General features: G+C 44.0%; 1 protein-coding gene across 1 annotated transcript in view; it reads left to right on the top strand.

Moving 5' to 3' along the window:
- The window catches only part of tmtc2b (transmembrane O-mannosyltransferase targeting cadherins 2b), a 137,513-nt gene that overhangs the window by 33,368 nt on the left and 80,203 nt on the right, over positions 1 to 23,942 (top strand). The window lies entirely within an intron of this gene.

The following is a 23,942-nucleotide window of genomic DNA, read 5'->3' as shown; positions in this document are numbered from 1 at the left end:
AAAAAAAAAAATTGTGTCAATTGTTTTCCCCTTTTCTCCCAGTTTGGTACTGCCAATTAAGCCCTAGCAATGCTCCCGACATTACAAGGGTAAGGACTGATCTATCGGAGGACAAGTCTCCCCCAATACATTTGAAGCCAGTCTAACAGGCGCCTGTGCCGACCAACATCAATTAAGAGTGATGAGTGGAGAGAGCGCCATCTACCCATCCGGAGAGAGCACTGTGCTCTATCAGACTCCGGCCGCTGATGGCAAAGCGGCTTGGCTCACAGGCTGTGGTGGCAGTGCAATCGATTGTGCAAAAAAGGAGGAAAAGGTTAGGACAGAAGGGGTGTCCACAAACATTAGGACATATTGTGAATGCCCATACTTCTTAATACGTAAATATATATGAATAACAACAGAAGTAATCCCTTCCAACACATCCAGAATAGTTGCTAAACATCAGCGAAGGACATAAGAACATCTGCAGCCATGTGCAGGGTTAACTTCCAGTGTAGTAGCAATTGATTACGCCTCCCTAAAGCTGGGTACCCCTCCTTTTTTTTTTTTTGGTGGACAATTCAAGATCCTACACTGTTGCATTATTAAAAGTTTATTTAAGACCTTAGGTGGCAGGTTCTTCAATTTAAAAATGTGAAGGAACCTCTTGAGGTGCTTTGAGGAACCTTTAAGGAACATATTTCTTTCTAAGAAGTTCCTCCACAGTTCTGGATTGAAGAATCCCTAGGCTTGTGCATTGTCTAGTTGGCCAGTCCAGGCCAGTCCAGTCTGGGTGGATCTCCACCAAAAAGAAAGATGGCTTCCTTCAAACTCCTTTAAAGCAGTTGTTAAACATCACTGTAGGACATCTCAACCTCTATAGCCATTCTTTTTCACTTCCAGTATAGTAGGAATTGATTGCAGAAGATCTTTGAAGGACTTTGAGGGAGTTCATTTTCACACAACTACTCTTAGGCCTCAGTAGATGCCATACGTTCCATAATTGACCTTCTCTGACCTTCTCTGTTTTCTGTTTAAGATGGATCAGTTGATTGATTCGTTTGACTCAGTGGAACTTCGTAGAAGAGTCTGCAGTTTTCCGCTGATCATGCTCTGTTCCGTAACTGTGTTTGTAATCAGTGTAATGATTAGAGGCACGTACGTTACCCTGTCAGATTAGACTGAGTGACTTGGCAGCTAGCGATGGAGCACACATGGAGGAAGTTCCCCTTCATATCCTGGTGAAAGCAGCTTAGCTCCTGCATGGAAAGTAACCTTGAGTAAACTCTGTAAAGTAGCCAAACTCAGGACATGTTCCTCTTCTGGTCTGTCCTCTACTCCTATTCTGAATGTCAAACTGACAATTAGGCCTTCCATACAGAGCAAAGAGCTGTGTGAGGGGTGTCTGAATGCTGCTACTGCTGGGTTTTATGCCGTTGGCTCATCAGCTTCTGCTCAGGAAAAAAAAAAACAACAAAAAAAAAACCTTCTTTCCAGCATCTTGGCTTCTTAAAGCTTTGCTTTCAGATTCGTTGCATGAGCAGTAGTCTCAGTCCGGCCCATTCTTCATTCAGCCAATGTTGTTTCATCCATCTGCACTTAATGCTTTCTGGCATTAATGACTTTTGTTGCCCCTCTGTTGCTCCTGTGCAGAAAACTCATTACTTCTGATGAGTTCGATGGAGGGTTTCTTCCAGCACCTGAGCCGGCCTGGGCTAAGCAGGTTGTTCTAATAATAAATGCTGGCTGGCTCTGGTATTAAGCACCCTGCGCTGCTGGACGCAGATTATGTTGGGGTTGGGTTCATTTGGCACCACCAATCGAGTTTTGGAGAACAGTTTCAGGGCTTTTCAAGCGAGAAACCTCTAAACTTTGCTGAAGATTCTGCTCTTGGCTTTGCTTGGTGATCGTTCATTCAGTGCAACAGACCTCATTAACAGTGAAGATCCAAATGTAATGCAGACCCAGGCAGTTGCTAGGCTGTTGCTACTTGACCGCTAGGTTCAAACTGTGCTAGGTGGTTGCCATGGTATGCCATGGGGTAGCAAGGTAGTTGTGGCGGTGGCAAATTCAGGTCCAGGAGGTGAAAATCCTCTCCAGGATGAACTACACTATATGGACAAAAGTATTGGGACATCCGCTCATTTATTGTTTTTTCCAAAATCATGGATATCAATATTTATCTCTACTGTCCAGGGAAGAAGGCTTTCTGCTAGTGGATGAGCATTGCTATGAGGATTTGACATCCCAAACTCCCCAACTCTTCCCAAAAGTATGGCTGGAGCCCCAACCATCATTCCAGAGAACACAGTTCCACTACTTTTTATACCCCTCTAGCCCACGCCTGGCCTTAGGCAGCATGGTGCCAATGGGTTCATGTTTATCTGCTCCAGAGAGTCCTATTCTATTGGCGGACTAGACAATCTGTGTGTGTGTACATTTGCACATCTGGGTAAGCAGTGGGTGCATTTATTAGAAGGGGTGTTCACAAACATTTGGACATATGGTGTAGCTAGAGTTATCTAGGCAGTTGGAGGATATTTACTTTCCGGACCTGGATTTTCTGTTTCTATAAGGCCTGAAGCAAAGCATCACACAATCAGCGTATCGTTGCCATCTTCAGAAAACTTCACTTAACCATAACAGGATTTTTTTTTGAGATTTAAAAAATAGCTCTTAACACAACATCTGTTAATGTGCTGTAATCCGAAAGCCTGATTTGAGAGTTTCCAGGTAGGAAGTGTTCACACACTGTCAGTGACAGCTGGTTAAAACTGAAAGGGGGAAAAAAAAAGTGCCAGAAGTTGTTAGATGTTCCTTCAGCAGCGACAGTGTGTGAGGTTCAGCATTTTCGTTGTCAGGTTTAGTGCTAAAAGCCTCCTCACCATGTAGTTTCTCCTGCTATTTTACAAGCGTACATCTGTGATATCCTGGATCCAATTTACCGCTGTGAGATCTCAGATTCCTGCGAGATGAGTCTTGCTCCAGACCTCCCTGCCTGTCTTTAACAGATCCGCTGTAAACAGGTGGTCCTGCGGACACACAGACGCACAGACAGCCGCTTTACTGTCCTGCGCTCTCTCTCTCTCTAATTGTGTGTTTACTGAGCGGCCTCACTGTGAGCGCCTCGTTCCTCTGTTCTTTTTATGAGCGTGCCCCCCACCACCACCGACACCACCGGTAGACTTCGCCATGCTTCGTTTGGCTCACATGAGACACCCAGTATTTGGTAACACTGATGCATGTTCGAGCTGTAGGACCGAGCTGTAGGTACTGTACGTGTGCTCCATTCCTGGGCACGCCACTTGTTTTGCATTCCTGTGTTACAGTGGGCTCACAGCTACAGCACAGCTGGAAGAAGAACTGCCATAAAAAGCTATTAATTGCTTCCAGTAGTTCCCCGTCCAGCTCCTCTCGGCTCTGTGTTCTCTGCATTTATGGCATTGCTCGGTGAAATAACGTCTGGTGTGAGAATGCTGAAGCGCTTTTCCACTCCAGCTCGTTTTTCATAGCGTATCCTCAGATGCTGTAATACTACTTACCTTAACTTACCTTTAACTGTTATTCTGCAAAGTACACTGTATGTCCGAATGTTTGTGGACACCCTCGGTTGCACAGAAATGATCACTGGTGTTTCCAGGTTGAGTTTTGAGAAACCGAGGCGTTTACCCTGCTATAAAATAATATATAATAGTGGCTCAAATGTGTCTCAGACCTCCTCCTGAAGGGGTTTGAGTGATCAGATTTGTATTTAAATGGGTTTAAATGCGTCCTGGGTTCGTTTGCACTTGCAGTTTTAAAGTTACCAGGTGTAAATAATAAGGACGAGTCCAGAGTCTGGTCTTATGTGACTGGAAATAACTGCCCAGTGGCATAAAAAAAAATAAAGATGCCCACAGAGTCAACAAACTTTGGCCTTAGTCACCAGCAGCAGCTAAGTGCATGTGCGTATACAGGCAAGAAGACGCATGAAAAATCCAGTCTGACCATTCATATTTAAGTCGCATGTCCACAAATCAGATACGTATCTAATCTAGGACCACAAAAGTGACTTCCGAATTTGACCTGTCCACACAGCCTTGTCCAGATATAATCCTGATGCTCAAGGCAGATGAAGTGACCAGGTGTGAATGGGGTCAAAATTTTGACTCCTCTTCATGAACATTCAGATGCTTTGTGAAGAAGAAGAGTTGAGATTTGAATGTTTTAGTTTTTTTTTCTTAACAAGATTTTAGCCTAAAACTGAATGCACCCCTTTGGTTCATTTTCAGTGACCGAGATGTTTCTTCAACCAGTATTTCATTCTTGCGTCAAATTCTTAAGTAATGCTGGGAATACATCTTATAAACGCTAGTGCTAGTTAATGCTAGGAGGATTTGGGATCGACGCCACAACTCCAACCCCTTACTTTAACTCCTCACCAAATCCAAGTGTCAAGAGCACCCCGTACCTCTCCTGAAATCAGAGCGTGAGAGGTTTGGTGAAGTCTGGAGAAAGTCGAGTGTGTCTGTCCCGCAGCACTAATAGCTAAAGTAGTATAATTACTTTAGAAGGCATGGTTCCATTTGCCCTGAAAGGAAGACTAAAGGTCTAGGCTGCGCTCCTGCCTTGATGTGGTGCCCGTTGCTCTACAGCCGAATCACTCCTGTGCCCCATGCACTCTAAAGCTGGCCTCTCTTGTCATTTTGATTTAAAGTGTGGTAAACGAATCCACATGAAAGAGAGTTCGGTGTATGCATAGCTGTCAGTGGTGCTTCAGAAGCCGTACGACATCTTTGGAAAAGCCCATACCTATTATTTTGTAAATTGGGCCTCTTGATTTTTCCAAGCAGGCTTTTTTGTTCTCGGTGAACTGATTCGGTTCTATCGAAGATTGAAGCACTGCATGATGTTTTAGACAAATAGGGTGCAAGTAGGAGAAACTAGGACCAGTTCTCCAACGGTTCTCCAGCTTCTGCTTGGAGCTAGGAGCACATAAGAGGGAATGAAACGCTAAAATATGGTGTTTTAATGACATTGATGGAGTGCCCCAAACTTAAGCCCCAGTGCGGTCCACTCTTTTGGGTTTAGATATTGCATTATCATTCCGTTCGTGCCCTCATGAATGCAAAATCCTCAGGCCAGACCTCAAACTGATGTATTGCAGTAGAGCAAACTGCTGATCAATGTTTTACCGATTTCAGTGAAGTCTTTCAGATGATAAATAGACCGAAGGAGCTCCTTATTGCTGTGCAGAGCACAGTGAGCTGGAACCAAAGAATGAGGGGGAAATAGTTGGACAGCTAACTTGGTGCTGAGGCGTCCATGCAGTGAATTCTAATGAAACGGTGTGTGTGTGTGTGTGACAGATATAGAAGATAATCCAGTTGCATGAGGAAAGGAAATAAGGGGAAAAGAAAGGAAGGAAGGAAGGGAATGAAAATGTGGAAATAATCCAGTTGTATGAGGAAATGGAACCTCTAACAACTGTGCAGGACCTGGTAAACCACTGAAAATGTTATGTCCCCATCAGATGAACAGCACTTAAAGGCTCTCTGTGCTTTAGCGTTTGGTGAAATACGTTGCTCACAAATCGCTAGCTTTCCAGTCTGTGTGCGCACTGGATAAGAGTCTGATGTTCATACTCGGCCCTGGCTCTGCAAATGGGGAAGCAAACATAGTGGCTCGGACCGAGAAACACGATCCTATACCAGCCAATCAGCAACATGGTGCAACAAGACACGTGTAAACACTGGTGAGGTGTTTGGACAGTGGCGAGACCTCTGAACGTTGATCGGCGTGAACGAGATGAGGGTGTTGCTCTGTTGCTGCTGGATAGGAAGGTAACATTGACTGACTTAACGGGTTTGCTTAGCAGCAGCAATTGTAGCAACAGTATGCTAACCCACAACGTGCATGAATTTAAGGGGTGGAGCTTCTGAAGCAGCATTGAAGGGAGGGGTGTGCTTGATTTGCTGTTGTTCAAATATCAACAGTAGTCTCCAGAATCATATTTCGCTCCTTTAAAACTGAAAGGACCTATGGAAATCAACATGGTGAAGGTCCTGATTAGAGTCCAGACCTCAACCTCATTAATAAGTCATGTGTTCAATTAGAATTCATATCTGTTTTGGCTGAAAATGAAATAAAGGAATGATAAATATCTGCTATTCTGCGTTCTGTTTGTAAACACTCAAGGCCTTCTGAGTTCAGCTGTAAAATGATCTTTTCAGGGCTGTTGGCAGCCTGGTGAGGATGAAGGATTGCTGTGTGGATCTGGATCTGCAGTAAGAATGAAACCTGCTTATTTGTGTACGTGAACTGAAGGAGGACTTGGAGATGGATGCGATCGCTGCTGAATAATTTCTGCCGGGGTTTATAGGTCACTGTGCCGTTTTAGTCCTGGTGGTGTTAAGTGGGGGGAGGGCAGGCAGGGGAGAATGACTTGTCCCGTTGTCTTGTCAAACCCTCCCATTCCCAAGTGCCCTCCCCCTTGACCTGAGCTTGACCCATATTGCACTTCTGTTCCAGTCTTCAAGGGATTAGAATCAGCAAATAATGATCTACCCAAGGAACGGCATTATTCTCAGCGGTTTTGCAGCTCTGGGGTTCTTGTTTGCTTTGTTTCTAGAATAAAAAAAGAAGAAAATGATGCCCAAGGATTTTTTTTTTGCTTTAGCAGTGAAACCCACTTCGTTCACTTGGGCTTTTCAGTGAAGGGCTTTTCAGGAAAACCTGTTTGTTAACGGGGCTTAATTTGCCAGAGATTGCCAAGCCAGGGTGTTCTTACCTCCTGAACCAGTACGAATACCTTAATGCAATTAAATTCGGTGAAATTCCGTTCAGCTTTGTCATTACATTTACATGTGCTGTACAACCCCGTATCAATCGTTCTCATGTTCCTCTGTAGAGCAGTTCCACACTGCAGAGTCTCAACTCTTTAGATACCCTATGAGAATGCACCCCTCTCGGCTGCAGGCTGGGAGCAATGTCTGTTGATGGTGTTTACAGGATGCTAGTGGACGCTCTGTCAGAATACACACTCTAAAAAGAGTTCCATAGAGGAGCAAAGAACCTGTGTGGGCACAAAGAACCTTTAAATTGTTAAAGAACCTTCAAATTGACTTAGTAAAAAAGGTTCTTCACATATGTCTTTTGAACCCACTATTTTTCATGGTATTGCTCAAATAACCCTTTGTAGCACTTTTCTCTCTTTAAGAGGGCAGTGGTAAAAAGAAAGAATCAGAATTGGATCAGGCTTAAAATAACCAATACCTGATCTACTGGATTGGATCAAAATGTCCCCTTATTTCTTTTATTTATTATTATTATTATTTTTTAAAATTCATTCTAGAACTGTACATTCAAGTAAAACTTTCTTGGATTAAAAAAAAAAAAATATATATATATATATATATATATAATTGAAATTATAATAATAAAAAAAATAATAATAATATGGTATGGTATAATATTAGATTATTAATATAATATAAATTAATTCATGTAATTTCCCCCCTAGAAACTGTATGTTGTAAGCAGATGTTTTAGATTTATAAAAGTATATAATTGATATATAATATAAGTCAAAATATATGATATATGATATAATATAATGTTGTTAATAATATTAATAATAATATTATTATTATTTATCCTTTTTTGCTTATGATAAAAAAATAATAAATACATAAATATCATATTAAAAATGAAAGCTGTGTGTAATAATATTTTAAGATAATATTGTAAAGCACTGGGCTAAAATAATTATACTCTGCTCAATTAGGTTCCCAGTTATTAGCAACATTTAGCATCACTGTTTATGCGAGCATGTCTCCTACAGAACGTCTCAGAACTTTTCTAACAAACATCCGTGTGTTTCTCATGACCTTTTCTTCACGTCTCCAGAGCTGCCTGTGGGAGATTGTGAATCATTAACAGTTGTCAGGCAGGACGCCTTGCAATGAGTGAACAACTCAGAAGAGCTTGCACACCTGTGCCAAGACGCAGCAACATTCCTCTAATCCCAGATTTGTTTATGCTGAGTATCTCCATCCTCCGCTAATGCAGGTTCCTGCCGAACTTATCAAGTGTTGTGGAGATCAAATGAGGCACTGCAATAGCCCTGTCCAAGTGCCTTAAGCTCTCTAATAGGAAGAGGTAATGTTTCATGATGTTTCATTGTCGCTTGGCTCGGAGTACTACCACCCCACTGCTTCCTCGCCTGAGCTGTCTGATAAGATAATCTAATGTTTAGACAGTTTTAGAAGTGAAATGCACAGCAGTTGAATATCACTGTCAACACTGATTCTCTAAGCGTGGAATGTTTTATCTCCAGTGAGCTATGAGCTTGCTTTTTGCTTTTTGCTTTTTTTCCTTGTTGGCTTTTCTTGCAGTGACTGTGCTTCAGAAGCCTCACTGAAGATAAATATACGATCTGTGTTCCACACTGGATTCATGAAAAAGATACTTGGTTTTAAAGGGCAATAAAAAAAAACAAAAGCAACAAATTGGAAACAGTCTAGAGCGGCCGATAATTTGAGCCAAAAGATTTTTTGTGCTACTGGATTGTTGACATAATTTCCTTCAGGTATCTAAACGCTGGTGGTTTATACAGTCACTGCTATTGAATATTAAAGCAACGCTGTGGAAAATTGCCATTTCTTGCCTCTGGACTCCCCCATACAGTCGGCAAGTGTAATTAGCGATTTGACCCACCATTAAAGAACACTCTGAGAGATCCAGACCCACAAAGAAATCAGAATCACACGTCAGTGGAGCATCGCAGTGATTTTAAAGCTCTTATTGTAAGGTCAAAAATGTTACATAATGATTCTTTAAAATGCAGACTTTCAGAATTGATGCCATAGATCACAGGAAACAAAACTCCCCAAATGCGTCACAGTTTCTTCCATGTCGTGTTTTATAGCGCCCCCCAGGTACAGCCTGTAGTGTATTAAGTACCGTTGATTGCTGATTGCTTATTTGAAAGAAGCAGGCAGGTCTACTTGTTGGTCTAGTGTTGTTTGCACTCACCATAGTCAGACGCTATTCTGCTTCAGCTGAGGGTAGTAGGTTGGTGTCTTGCTAACGGCTTAGAGTTTAAGGCAGGGGTGCAAAACTCCAGCCCCAGTGGGCCGATCTTCAGCACAGGTTGATAGCCGCCCTCCTCAAACAAACCAGCTTTGTCTCAAAATTACCTGAAAAGCTGATTCTGGTGTGTTTACATAGGGCAACTACCACAATTTGGTGGAGGTCTGCCCTCTAGGACTGGAGTTGTGGACCCATGGCCTGAGGTTTCTGGGTAGAACTTGCACAGATTTCCAGGTGGGCATGGGCTCTGAGTAGCTTTGTGTATGTTACAGCCTACCCTAATATCACACGGGTCCCATCTAGGCCCCTGTGTGCAGTGTACAACCCAGATGGGGGTTCATGATTAAGCCCATTTGGGCTACCCATACAGGCCTCACATGGGTGTGTTATCTGAGTCTGTGCCTCAGGAGCGATTGGGAATTTAGGTGCCTCCTCAAGAGCTGCTCAGTCATGGGGATTGAGCCAGTGACCTTCCGGTCACAACCCGCTTCCTTAACCTTTAGACCACGGATGCCCTCAGGTGTGTAAAGGACACCAGCATCTTTGCCAGACCATGCGGCCACAGTTCCACGGCCTAGTTTCCTTATGTACCGGTCCTCACTGGAACCAGCTGCTGCGTGCATGAGCTGTATGGGTTCTCCACATGGAGCAGCAGTGTCCTCGGCCTGATCTGTGTACTTACACATCCCAGACACACGAGCATCTGTCAGCGCCGGTAACAGGTTGATGACAAGCATGTGTGTGTGTGTGTGTGTGTGTGTGTGTGTGTGTGTGTGTGGCTTATGTGTACGGTTCGGCCTGCCACATACACAGGAAAACTCAAACGGTGCCAAAAAGGAAGGCGGTGACGTGGTCTCTAAGCGACTGACTGTGCAGCTTCTTTATGGATCGACGTAGGAGTTTGTGGAAGGTGGAGGTCGACGCTGCAGCCTCCAGTGACCATCGAGTGTCCAGTAATCTGCTGTAGCCCGTTAGTTTAAGCTCGGTAAGCCTGTTGTGCAAGAGTTAGCATGATGTCACTGCCCTCTTCACCTTCCTGTCCGCATGATCCCTCATCTCCTGCTGCTCACACGAGTGTGTGCACGCACACGTACACACACACACACACACACACACACACACACACACACACAGACACACACACCGCACTCACATGCTGACCCTAATTCTTTAAGAGAAGGTTTCCTGCCCTGTGCTCTGTGACCCGGCTCCGGGGAGGATCCGGACAGGGAGAAGAACTGGGATGACGCATATTAGTTCAGCTGTCGGGATGGTCTTGGAACCATGGAGCTTTTGATGTGTGGGAGATGAGTTCCTGTCCATTTCTCCTCATGCTTGGGGGTTGGGGGGCGAGGCCTGTGTGAGACTGTACACCGCATTGGTTTTTCTAGATCACAAACTTGTTGTTTAATGAAACTCTTTGTGTTTGTGGGTCTCTGGTTTTGAGGAGAAGTTTGCCCATTAAGCTCTCTTTGTGCTTTTGGTGTGTTTTTGATGGAGGAGAATTGGAGCAGTTGTTTAACCACAGAGTCGGAGACATTAAATGTTAAGAAAACCCAATGAGAGATTTATGGGCTTAATGATGTTCATATGGGCTTTTTGGTCTTTTGTCCGTCAAATTCCTCACTCTGTTTTGATTTTCCCTTGTAAAAAGTAAGCTAAACAGCATGCTCCGAGCAGCCTGCAGCTAGGGGTGGCTAATCTGGCTCAAATATTGTGATGCTCGGGGACGTTTTCACGATACATTCTTTCTTCTACTTGTTCTGCTTCTACATCGTCTTCTTCTTCTTCTTCTGCTGCTTCTTGTTCTTGTTGTTGTTGCTGCGGCTGTTCTTCTTCTTCTTTTTGGAGTTGTTGGCTTTCTTCTTTTGATGTTGGTCTTCTTTTTTGTTTTGATGTTGGTCTTCTGCTTTTTTTTCCACCCCAAAGTTGTTGTTTTTTGATTATGTTGGTCTTCTTTTTGATGTTGGTCATTGTCTCTTTTATGTCTCATTGTCTTCTTTGGCTTTTTTTCTTCTTCGTCTTCTTGGTTATCATCATCATCTTCTTCCTCTTCTTCTTGGTGGTGGTCTATTTCCTCTTCTTCCTCTTTTTGGACTTGTTGGCCTTCATTTTTATGATGTTGGTCTTCTTTTTTGTTCTGGTGGATGTTGATCTTCTACTTCTTGTTTTTTATGTTGGTCTCCTTTTTGAAGTTGTTGGTCTTCTTTTTGATGTTTATTGTCTTTTTCGTCTTTGTAGTCTTCTTTCTTCTTGGTCCTGTTCTTGAAGATGTTTGCCTTCTTGGTCTTCTTAGTCATCTTCTTCTGGGTGGTGGTCTATTTCCTCTACTTTTTCTTTTTGTCGATGTTGGTCTTCTTGGTCTTTTTCTTCTAAGCAGCATGACCACGGCTTAAAAAAAAACTGCTACAGAATTCTGAGGTTGAATAATAATGGCATGAGTTGAGTCAGCACTGTTCTTTCTTGCTGTCTGTGGACTTTTGAATGAGTCTTTTGAATGATGCAGTTGTGTAGCAGTCTTGAAATTTTGACAGTACCCATGATATACTCCACTTACCATCATCACAATAATGTATCGCAATACTAATGAACTATCATACTACCCGCCCCTGCCTCCCTTCTGCAGCCAGAGAGATTCAAAAGCCCTCAAAGTTTCTAAGCCCTCAGCTACAGATACATCTATATTCTTTCGTTTTTCCCTTTCCTGCACATAGCACCTGTCAGCATTATTGTCCTGTCTGCTGATGGAGTTTAAGTGGCCGTGCAGTTCAGCTCTCATGCTCTGCACTCAATAGCCCTCTCACTGGTAATGAATGGGCTTTTGCTGTTTTTAACCAGGCCTTTTCTGCACTACAGGCCCTACTTCTCTTTTAGAGGGGTGAGAGGGTGTGTCTGCACCGCTAGCCTCTGCGGTAATGGACCACACATGGCTATGCCTCGCTGGCCTCCTATTGCGGGGGACCCAAAAAAACCCACCTCTCCCTTTCCTCCCCGTCCTCCCTCTCTCCGCCTCTCCCTGTCTCTCTGCGGCTGGTGGAGCTCCACAGTTGTTTCTTTGTGTCGTCCATTCACCAGGCGCGTTGTATGGGCCGTGCTGGGCCTGTTTCTTTGTCCCTCAGCACAAGGGGGAGAGCCTTCGTTAGCCCCCTCCCTTCGCCTTTGTTCTCTCCACCCACGGCGTGGGACAATACACAACCAGCCAGCATCGCAGACATGCCATGAATGCTGCTTTTCCTTTTTTTTGCCCCCAAATAAAGCGATAGAAGTAAGAGAATGGGGTTTTATAAACGTTGACATGCTTAAAATCCGCTGACCATCTGCATGTTTCATTACAAAGAGAGCTTAATTAGTGCTGATTAATTGGATGTAGTGCCGCTCATTTTGAATCAGAATCATTATACAGCGTTTTTAATCCAAGAATGGTCCAAGAATGGAATAATGAGCGCTCAGTACTTGGAAGTGACACACTGTGATCCTCAAACACTGCTGTTCTGCTTCCTGCAAAAGAAGAAAATCCAGCTTAACCAAAACAGAGCTGGAAAACGGGCCGATTCCAATGCCCCAAAACTGTTACATCACAGTCTTGACTCGTTATATATTTACTCCCAAAAATTGACAAAACCTCAGACATTCAAGGCTTAAGTGCAAAGATGACTTCAGGACAACTTTCAGGAACTTTCAAGGACTTCAGGTGGACTAAAAATGCTAAAGTGTCACTGTGGGAATCATGTCGGCAGCTGGGGGCGCGGCTAAAAGGCTAGAAGCTAACGCTAGGCCAAACAGTCAAGGGTGAAAGGCCCACTGTGTGCAGTTCCTTCAGCTAGCTAGTTGTACACAACATGCCAAGAAGAGACTGAGAAAACCCGAAAAGGAAAAAATAAGGAAGTGCTAAGCTAAGTCAGGCTAGGCTAGGCCATCTCACACAACATAGCTGTGGGCCAACACGTTGACATAACCCAACCAGTAAAAGCAGAGCTCATCATGCCTTCCACAAGCCCTCCGTAAAAGATAAACAGCACGTTCCATTCAGAGGCAACATAACAGGGTGGTAAATAGGCTTGTTAAACAGCGTGAGAGCATTTTCCACCCGAACAAACTCACACACTTACTATTTATACATTAAACAACATTTTAAATGCTCAATAAAAGCATTCTGTGGCACCTTTTGCAGAACGTCAGTGGAGATAAATGGTTCTCGACCTAGAATCCTCTTTTTCCATGTCTGCGTTTTCAACACCACTTGAGTTTAAGACGCAGAATTAATCGCGGGTTGAAGGATATCGCAGCTGCGGTACCGAGCTAGCCATGTTTCCTCCGTCCACTACAGAAGTGCATAATCGGGCATGGTGCAGAGGTGAAATCTGCAGCTTTATTTGCAGTGCCACATGGACAGAAAAGAGCAAGGCCTCCTGTGGCGTAAACACGGCTGCTATTCTTTAGCATAATGCACACATGCCTCAGTTTCAGTCTCTTAACGTGGGATAGGTTGCGCTCATAAATCCTGCTCGATGTGAAAGGCTTATAATTGGGCCTTTCTGGTTAAAGTGAGACAGCGTTTGATGTGTCACCCACATGCTGGAGAAGCCCCCCCCCTCCCCCCTTGACGTGTCTGGTGGCGGCTGGGGCCAGGGTAATTTCTTAACCTTCTGTGGGGCCCAGGCCTGCTTTGCCCACTCTCTTAACTTCGTAGGAACTTTGTTTGTATAAAAAAAAAAAAAGATGCAACCTTTATGGTCATCTCGGATGCGAGTTGTGGAGTGATTCTCAATAAACGTACGTATATGAGATTGAAAAGGCCTGGGTTGAAGTTTTCAGACCTTTCAGATCTCAGAATGGTGTGTTGGTCATTCACTCTGATAGACGTAGACTAACCTTCATGGCTGGTACTATAAGGAGCCGTATTGAAGTACCTGAGGGATTTCTTGGCCTTTTTTCCCCATCCATGCCATCAGAGCTTATGGTGTAAGCTGAGTAGAGGTCTGGAGGACCGTCTCGGAAGAAGTGCTAAAACAGCTTGCCTTAAGCATGTGGTTCTTGCTAAACAGGAAATGTGCTGTGAAGAAAGGAGGGGGGAAAAAGGACAACTTCAAAGGAGCGTATTTAACCATTGGAAGTGGGAAGCTAATGGTTGAGCAAAGCTCACGTCTAGAAGAAAGTAAAACCCTTCAGGCTGCCTTTCTTCTCCTTTAGGGGCATTCAGGAATAGCATGGCGCTGAGGTTCATGGTCCTAGGTTCCTACATTCTATCCCCTTTCACGTCTCACGTCCCCCTCTTACAGAAGGACCATTTAGGACCCAGTACAGTGAGCAACGACCCAAAGCAACTGCTTACTAGGACATATTTAATGCTGTGTTTTATTAAGTGAATATCCAAATCACTAGAGGTTACACGACCGAGCTGATTCCACTCGATTGTATTAGCGTTCATGCTACTGGTTAGCCTGTCGGGGCCCCTTCCCCTTCAATTGTATAAGCTAGCCTAGCCTACTACTGGTTAGCCAGCCGAGCTGCCCCCTCCTTCACAGTCGCTTTATTATTTTATTTGGATCTTAATTATCTGCTGATTTTGCTCAAGGTTCACAAAAATGGTCGTTTGATAAGTAAACAACAGTCAAGAAAAGGAAAAGCAGTGGTGGCTCAGCGGTTAGAGCTCCGGGATATCGATAACAGGGTTGTGGGTTCGATTCCCGGGCTTGGCAAGCTGCCACTGTTGGGCCCTTCTCTGCTCCCTGGGCGCTGGAGTTGGCTGCCCACCGCTCTGGGTGTGTGTGTGGGTGTGTGGGTGTGTGTACTACCAGATGGGTTAAATGTGGAGGACACATTTCGCTGTACAGTGTACACTATACAGTGACAGATACGTGCAGTTAAAAGAACGCAGTAATAAAAATATATATATTTCCATATATTTCAGTCGTGAATGGGCTATTAATCACATGGACAGTTTCACCCAATGGAAAAGTCAGGAAAGCTGACGTGTCTGGGGGGTAGGATGTAGATGACTATTTGTTAATATTAACATTAATATTTGTTATAATAATATTTGTTAGCAAGCTAACACACACTAAAGGAACTAGCTCGATCGCAGATAGCAAGTGCACGATCATTAGCTTCACCTGTTGATATCGGCTTTATATGCCAGCATAGCAGCGGCAATATTATATTGTTGTATGTGATTCACATTTAATAAATATTAAAGTTAAATACCGACGCTTTATCCAGATAAACACTTCTCAATAATGATCAGTAAATTTCTTCCTATAAATTTGAATCTGGAATATAGGCCAGATTTAAATTTGCCAATCATGAAGACAATTTTAACTAATGGAACAGTCGGGGGGATAGGATTTGTCCGGGCGGAGGATGGGATGCATCACGACACTGGCGTGAGAAAAAATGGTAAGTGACGTGTCCATGAGAATTGCTGTCCTCATCCAAGCCTCCAGCAGCTCTATTCCTCAAATGTTTTTTCAACAGATGATTTTGATGGTCTTTCTTTTCAGCAGTCCAACCTGCATGTTTTTTTCTCTCTTCCTTTGTTCAGCCTCAGCTGTGGCTTCTTCTCCTCGTAGATCAGCAATGGGCCATGTATTAATGTTGTGACTGTTTCCACATTTAGTGCAGAAATATGTAATTATGCTGATGAGGATTTGATGAGGGTCCTACTGTGAGGTGTGCCACTGAGCCCATCTGTCCTGAGGTATTCATTCATTCCTTCGTTGTGGGCTGGCTGCTCGCAGCTGATTATGCAGGCGGTGGAGATTGCAAAGACTTGGCCCAGAGTGGTCATATCCATCTGAGGCGGTGTGGAGGACGAGGGCTGGGAGCAGGAGAGTTGAGCCTGTGGTCGATGGGCTTCCCCTACGTGTGGCCAACTGCAAGTTATGCACATAGGAGAGACAGGAAACTCTGCGTTACTGAATCTGTAGGATTTGTTTAAGGAATTTCTAGGGCCGGAAAAAGGAAGCTTTAAGCCTTTGTGTCTTTGTGTAAATAAATGCTATTTATGTGCCGAATAATTCTCTCTACTGTAAACTGCTGTGAGGATACCGGGAGGCAGGACGAGTGCATCCGATCGTGTGCTCCAACAGCACTGGGGGAAAAAAATCAATTGCGAAATCAAAAAGGCTGTAAAACGCAACTGCTTACTCGGATGGTCGTGTGGTTTCTGTGAGTTGGCGACTATAAAGTCCAAAATGCGTAAATGAGCTCCTTCGCAACCATTCAAATCGACACCATGTGGAAGACAAAGCATTTAAACACACTTAAGTGGCTGTTTGGGTTCGTTCCTGGCATGTTTATGGTTTGCCCGACTCTCTCGTCTCACGCAACTGAAACACTAAAGATATTTTTGTATCTTGACTTAATGTCACGCTTTAAGAAGTGGTGGATGAAGCAGATTTCCGTCTGTCTGCTTGCTCGAACATTCTCACTGGAGATGCACCGATATGGGAATTCTCGGCCGACGCCGATATCCAGGATCTTTCATGCACTTCTGATTCAGATTCTGATTCTGATATTAATCTATAGCAACATAGAATTTGGGACTCTGTATAGTTGGATGTAGATATAGATATATAGATTAGCATTCCAGAAAAATGCAACATTTGTTTGGACACTTACAAATAAAGGTGCTACAAAGAGTTACGTGTGAAGAACCAGTTAAAGATTTAAAGTTGTTCAGTAAAAGTGAAGTAAATACAAGTTGTTGCATAACCTAGAATCACTTTCTACATTCTGCCCATGCAGAGTATAATGAATACATATATTGATAAAAATATATATATAAATTATTACTATTATTATTATTATTATTATTATTATTATTTTATATATTTATTTCTTATTATATTTATGCATTTATTGTAACAATACTGATATAATGAATATAGTTCCCTATGCTTCCCTAATTCTGGTCACTACTTCAAGACAACCCTTAGGTTATTAATGCCACATGTTGTTAATGTTGTTGTTGTTTTATTATTATTATTATTATTATTATTATTATACACAAATCAGTCATAACAAATCAGAAAAAACAGATCTTCATACAGTGCCATCTTTCAAGGGTTCATGGCAGTGGGATCTACATATTAGGCAGAAAGTGAACAGCAGAATCTGAGGCAAGGGCCAACTGGTCATGTCTAGACCACTGGGTCAGAACATCTCCAAAACATCAGGTAGGTCTAGTGAGGATTTTTTTTAGTGAGGCATGCAGTGGTCAGTCCCTACCAAAGTGCTCCAAGAAAGGACACCCTGTGAACCGACCACAAGATCATGGGTACCTAAGGGTACACTAATAACACTCATACACTCAAACACTCAGAAAGTGGTGGAGGTGGTTCTCCATCACTGTGTTCATCATTAGAACATCTCCAAAGTTCTCCTCTCTCATGGAGTCTAGTATTATTTAGAGTTCTCCTCAGATCAACACCTGGTTTGGTGGTAAATCAGAGCTTAATGATGGTAAATCAGATGAGCTGCTGCTGCTGCTACTGATGGAGTTGAACACATCCTCTACACTGTGCTGGCTGGACTGGGGGGGCGTCCAGGATAAACCTAGAGGGACCGAGCTCTGTTATTTCTTCTTCCTTTGTACTGTATGTGTGTGTGCGTGTATGTGTGTGTGTTTTTTTTTGTTAGTTTTTTTTTTTTCCCCCTTCAGCATTTTGCCAGGTGGAGTGCGTTATTGGACGATCCGTGCATACATTCTGCGCGTGTGTGTGTGTGTGTGTGTACGCACACATGGAGCAAGTTAGGGTCTTCCCGTGTACATACCATTGAGGGTCAGCTGTGGACTCGCTCACAGGGCACCAAAGTGGGGCCGGTAACATATGCAAATTCAATTAGGAACCAGCCTCCTAATGGGGAGCTAATAATTTGTGTGCTTGAGAGCGCGAGAGAGTGAGACATATGCGATAGCAGCTCTGGTGTGTCTGTCTAATGAGATCGCACTGTGCAGCGCTGTGGAGGGATCCCCTGCGAACCTTCATAATTAATGTGAGCACATGTGGAATCACACATGGAAGTGTGCTTTGTGCTTCAGCTAGCTCGTTAACGAAGAGGAAGTGTTGCACAGTAGCAACCTCAGCAGAGGAGGAAGTGCATGATGTTCGCCGGCGGCTTCAGAGATCTATATGTTTACTGGTGTGTTTTTAAAACGCCGTCTTGGTGGAAGGCGGCCGGGACGTGACTGACTGGCTGGTAAATTTAGAAGTGTGAAGCAGATGCATAAAGCAGATAATGACTGCAGTGGGCGGAAGTTTTGCCGGAACTGAAATCGGGATGCCACGTTGGCCTTTGCCTGGTGACCGTTAACATAGTTACCATGGTAACGTCTCTCAGCAATGATATCGTGCTCATTCTTACTCACACTTTGAAGAAATGGTGATCGTGCGAACCAGAACAACCAGAACCAGAACCCTGCTCTTCCTACACATGAGCTTAGTTGACTGAGATTGGACTGTTCTAATATTGTTGAGCTGCTCTCGGTTGAACGTCCTCGGGGCCAAATATCTAAATTTTCTGCAGATCCACTATATGGACAAAAGTATTGGGACACCTGCTCTTTCTTTGTTTCTTCTGAAATGAAGGGTAATAATATAAAAAGAGTATCTTGCTTTTGTTGCAGTACTGGCTCTATTGTACAGGGATGAAGGCTTTCTACTAGATTGTGGAGCATTGCTGTGAGGATTTGATTGCATTCTGTGGCAAGAGTGTTTGTAAGGTCAGGATGTTGGATGATTACAACCCCACCTTATCATCCCCAACTTCCCAACTCCTCCTAAAAGTATTGGATGAAGCAACATCCATCATTTCAGAGAACACAGTTCCACTGCTCCGTAGCTCAGTGCTGGGGGCTTTACACCCCCCTCTATAGTCCACACCTGGCATTAGCCACATTGGAGTTACAGTACTTCTCTACAGGGACTACACAAACTGTGTCTCTGTCAGCAACATATGCAACTTCAAGTAGCTAAATGCATTTATTAAAAGGGGTGTCCACAAACATTTGGACATATAGTGCATCATGCCTGTCCAGAAAAGCCACCGACCTCATGGTGTACTTTTAGGACTTTCTCAGACCCCAGTGTCGGGTCTTACATCCCACAAAATGGCTTTACGTCTTAGGACTCCGGTAAAGCACCGCTGTGTCTCGGCTTTTGTACGACTGGACATCAGACGAAGCAACTTCAGAGAAAAGGGACCATCTAAGTGACTTCAGACAGAACAGCCAAACTGACAAAGGTTGAGACATGCTTCTCTTACCTCCACCCGGATAAAGGATTCTGCTACTGGCACAGGTTGACTTGCACATTCATTCTTCTTCCATGCACCCGTCCCCGTCCCCCCACCCCCCAGCATTCCCAGATTTCCAATCGGAATGCAATATCTTTGTCCAGAGATGAACTCCTACTCGCATGAATGGAATTTCAGGCCATCTCACCTGGTCATTCAGGAGCAATCTCCTTCCCTAGATTGATTTGCTGGCTTGGCCCTGGGGGTGATGGATTGGATGGTGCCTTGAGAAAGGGCTGGCTAATCAGAATCCTATACCGAGGCTGACCTCATGATGAGCAATATTCTGTGTGCCAGAATACATTAGAAGGTCCTCTTCTATTGGCCGTAGCTTTGGGAGCTCTGCACAATGCCAAGCGAGCATATTCAGATATACCGGTGAGTCCTGGAGTTCTCCTGGCAAAGGTTTACCTGCTCTAACACACGTGCTTCAACTCGGGAAGGGCTTGTTAATTAGCAGGACTGTGTTCAGCAAAATCAATGGCATGGGTGCTCCAGGACCAGAGTCTGGAACCAGTGTGATGTGTCCTCTCTTTCACACTCTTAATTAAAAGGTTCATTAGAGGGTCTTTAGTAAAGGTAACAGTCCTATACAGATCTGTGACCCAGAGGGTGTAAGGCCAGTCATGCTCTCTGGGACCCCTGGCTGTGCCATTACTGGGGAACCAGCAATCTCCTGATGGTAGGACCATTGTTACCAGCCAAAGAACCTTTCTTCATTACTTTTTGTTGAGAGAGTGGGTGGATCTGCTAATGTGAGGATGTGGGGAGGTTATGGCTTTGCATCAGTGATGTTTCAGTGAAAATGGTCTGCTGTGGTCCATTGATCCAGTGGTTCTTACTCTACTAATTTCTGTGCTCTTAGCTGCGGTCACACTTGGTTGAGGTGTGGCCTGCAACAGCCTGGCCCATCCTGTTTGCTAGTATGCCTCATAAATAAGCCCTGTGCCTTCACTCCATGCAGGCACTCCAACCCGCAACTGCAGAACATCCGCCACCTGGCTTCAGCTGGAGAACTTGGTGCTTGAGTTGGCAGGAGCAAAGCCAACCATAGCGGCCTTAAAAAGTGCTCAGCAAGCTCCAGCTGAGCAAAACAATAAAAGGCCGAGCCTTATTGTAAAGTTGTCCAGTAGAAACCAGAAACTGCCAGACTATTGCGCATCGCTCGCCCCAAAGTCAGGGAGCCCCACTATTAAGACAACAACCATGATCGTCACTGATGTTCAAAAGCAATTTTATCTGGGAAATCAACAGCCTCCGTTTGAGGGTGCACGGCAGATTGCGTCTCATCTGTGTTTGTGTAAAAAGCAGCAGTTCTCCCCAGTTGTTCTGGAGCTCAGGCGGTGCATTCCCATCCCAGTGCCACATGTTCCTCTCAGCCAGATCCCTGCATTCCTCTGGCCTGTTCTCATTCATCTACTGTCTGTCTCCTCGTTTCTCTCCACTTGTGCGCCGGCAGGTCAACAAGACCCTCCCCGAATGATAAAGCAGCCCGTTGGTGGTCAGGATGGGCCTCTCACGCAAGCAGGACGGCCTGACGGACCTCTCCGTCTCTCCACAGGAAGCGAAGACGCTCTACACGCGCAGGAACAAAGTCTGGCTAATTTATTGCACCCTGGCCAGAGCGGCCTGCAGCATGACAAAACACCTCCTGTTGTGAGGCCTGTGTGCAGGGGCCAGCAAGTGGGCTGTGCTTTCAGACCTGGGTCAGACCTTGGATTTAACGAAAGGAAAAGAAAAGGAGAGGGCTGCTTTTTCCTCGGAGGAGGATTCACCAAGCATGAAACATTTGGCAGATTAAACTAATTGGTAGGATGGATCCCATCCGCTTGCCGAAGCAGAGGGTAAGCAGCAGTTGATGAGGCTTATTTGTGAGGTGCTTTTAAAGCTGATAATATGCTATTATGGATGAAGGCCTAGCTGTTGCTCATTTGCCTCCCCACAGTCTAAACGGTGCATTGAGACTTTTTCAGTTGTGTCTGGTGTTTTTGAAGGTTTAAGACTGAGCTACTAAACGCCTAACTCAACCTCCAGCCTTCTGGGCACCTCTCCTCACTACTTAGGCCATCTACTGACTAAGGATAGGTCTTGAGGGTTATTTTTTTACGGTAGATTTTAAGGATTCTCTGAGATGGTTTGTTCTTGTCCATTGCTTGTCCGTTGCTTGTCCGTTGCTTGTTCTTGTCCATCTCTCTGGGCTTAACCAACCAACTTAATTACCTGATTTATAATGAATGATTAGTTCAGTGTACCTGATTAAGCAAAGTTGTGGAGTTTCTACTGGTCTACTGTAAGGAGCAGAGCTTAAATAGTTTGCAGCAAAATGCTATTTACCATATGGGAAAACATAATGTAAGGAATACATCAAAAATCTTTCACATTTGGGTTTCCCTAGATTACATGTACAAAAAACACTTATGGAAAAACAGTGTTCACCAGGTCAAATTCTATAGAGTTCAGATTAGAGAACAGGGCAAGGGGCATAACAAATAAATAATACACTTAAATAAATAAATAAATTAAAAGTTTCAACAATAAATAAAAAATAAATAAAAAAACAAAAGAAAAAAATACATCACTTTTATAATGAAAAGGTCCTTTTAAGGTACATTTATAAAGCATATAGATAAACTTTATGTCCACTATATCAAGAAATCACCTCTGACCTGTCACTAAATACAATCAAATCCTCACAGCAATGCTGCTCCAAAACCAAGTAGAAAATCAAAAAGTAGGATAAACTTTTTTTTTTTTGAACCCATTGATTTAATAAAAAACGGTGAAGGAGCAGGTGTCCCAATACTTTTGTCCATATACTGTATAAAATACAGTGGATGTGCCAGTGTTTGCTTACTTATTCTACATTCAAATCAGATCAGCTGCTGTTCTAGTCTAAATCAGAATAGTGGAAATGTAGCACATTCAGACTTTTTTTTTCACTTTTAATTTGCTGATTTTAGCCTGAACGTCTATCAGATATGACTCGTTTATCAATTAATCACATCTGATAAAGATAATATGTGGGGCTCTAAGTGGTCCGGTGGACTAAGATGATCCGAGGATCGCTGGTTCGAATCCTGGGTCATGCTGCTTGCCATCAGCAGCCGAAGTCAGAGAGAGCACAATTGGCCTCGCACTCTCAGGGCTGGGCAGATGCCACTTCCTCTCCACATCACTCCACGCTTTCCTACAAGAGTTCTGGCTGCCTAGCGATGCTGCATTAAAGGCGGTGGCTGGCTAAACATGTGTCGGAGGAGGCGTTGCTAGTCTTCACCCTCCTAGCGTTGGGGACATTGCTTGAGATCGGGGGAGTTCACTTGATCAGAAGTAAAGCTGTAACTCTTCGACCTTCTTGCTTGTTTTTGCTTCTTCTGTGCTTTTCTATGAATTTCCACTACTTTCATCAGAGCATCCAAGAAGATCTCTTTGCCTTTTGGAAAATCACTTGAACGTCCCAGGCCGAGGCACTGGGAAAGACTAGCAGACTGTAGGTGCTTGTGTGTTTGTTTATGCTGTAACGCAGTGGAGCAGTGATTTATGGGATGCTGAAACTTGGGTGCATATCACTCAGCCTGTCTATCCTCAGGCAGGCTGTTTAATTGGCCCTCACACCTGCTATTGGTGCAGTGGCTTACATACAGACAGAGTTCTGGAGTTCACCCCGAGAGCATTAGCATCACATTCTGCTCTCCGCTTCGCCGTGTCAGGCCGATTATTAACCAGAGGCCGTGCGCTTCTTTCCGGGATTTGAAGACCATCTCCTCATGGCTGCTCCTGCCTCGCCTGTCTGTGCTCCATAATTAGAGCTGTTTTCACAGGTTGTCTCCTGTTGCTATGTACAGTGGCCAGCAGACAGACCAGACTGAAGCGGCGCAGGAGGAGGAGAAAGAGGAGGAGGAGGAAGAGGAGAGTGGGACACAGTCATCAATCACAGCTGTGTGCTCTCTACTGAAATGTTAATGATGCAACAGAGCGGCGTCCTGCAGTAACGTTCCTCCGAAGCTTTTCTAACCGGCGTTACAGTGCTGAGGAAGCGCGCTTCAGCCCGGCAAGGATGGACTGTATAAAATGGAGAGTTCAGCTTCCCCGGTATGGTTGGCTGAGCCGGGTTCAAATATGCGGTAAAGGCCAGATACAGGCTGAAACGTGACTGCTCACGTCATTTGAATTGATCCAAGTCATTAAAAAATCCTTGTGCTGTTTGGTGAATAATCTGGGTCCACTGTGTTGATTGGCTTCATTATGATCTTAACGTGGGGGTGGATCGATATGCACAGTGATTCAATGTAGTGGTATCTTATAACGATACATTTATCAATACTGCAAAAAAAGGGCCCTGGGTTCTTCTGTTGATGATGTATACATTCTGATAGTTTGCTAGAATTTAATCTATATATATTTTTTTTTTCCTTTTTATGTTATATTTGAACATTTTCATATGTTAGAAAATGATCCTCCAGAGCTCTTATACTTCACTCATGGGTTTTATTAGAAGTTCTCCAGTAGATCTTTTTCACTGCAGTCATGTTTGCTCATGTAACAAAACAAGCCCCAAAAATCACGACCTCTTCAGTTTATAGTGGATTTATAGA

Source organism: Salminus brasiliensis, chromosome 13, assembly GCF_030463535.1.
Source record: "Salminus brasiliensis chromosome 13, fSalBra1.hap2, whole genome shotgun sequence".
In the NCBI taxonomy this organism is placed as follows: Eukaryota; Metazoa; Chordata; class Actinopteri; order Characiformes; family Bryconidae; genus Salminus; species Salminus brasiliensis.
The sequence above is the reverse complement of the archived record's forward strand: the minus strand, read 5'-3'. Positions and strand labels throughout refer to the sequence as shown.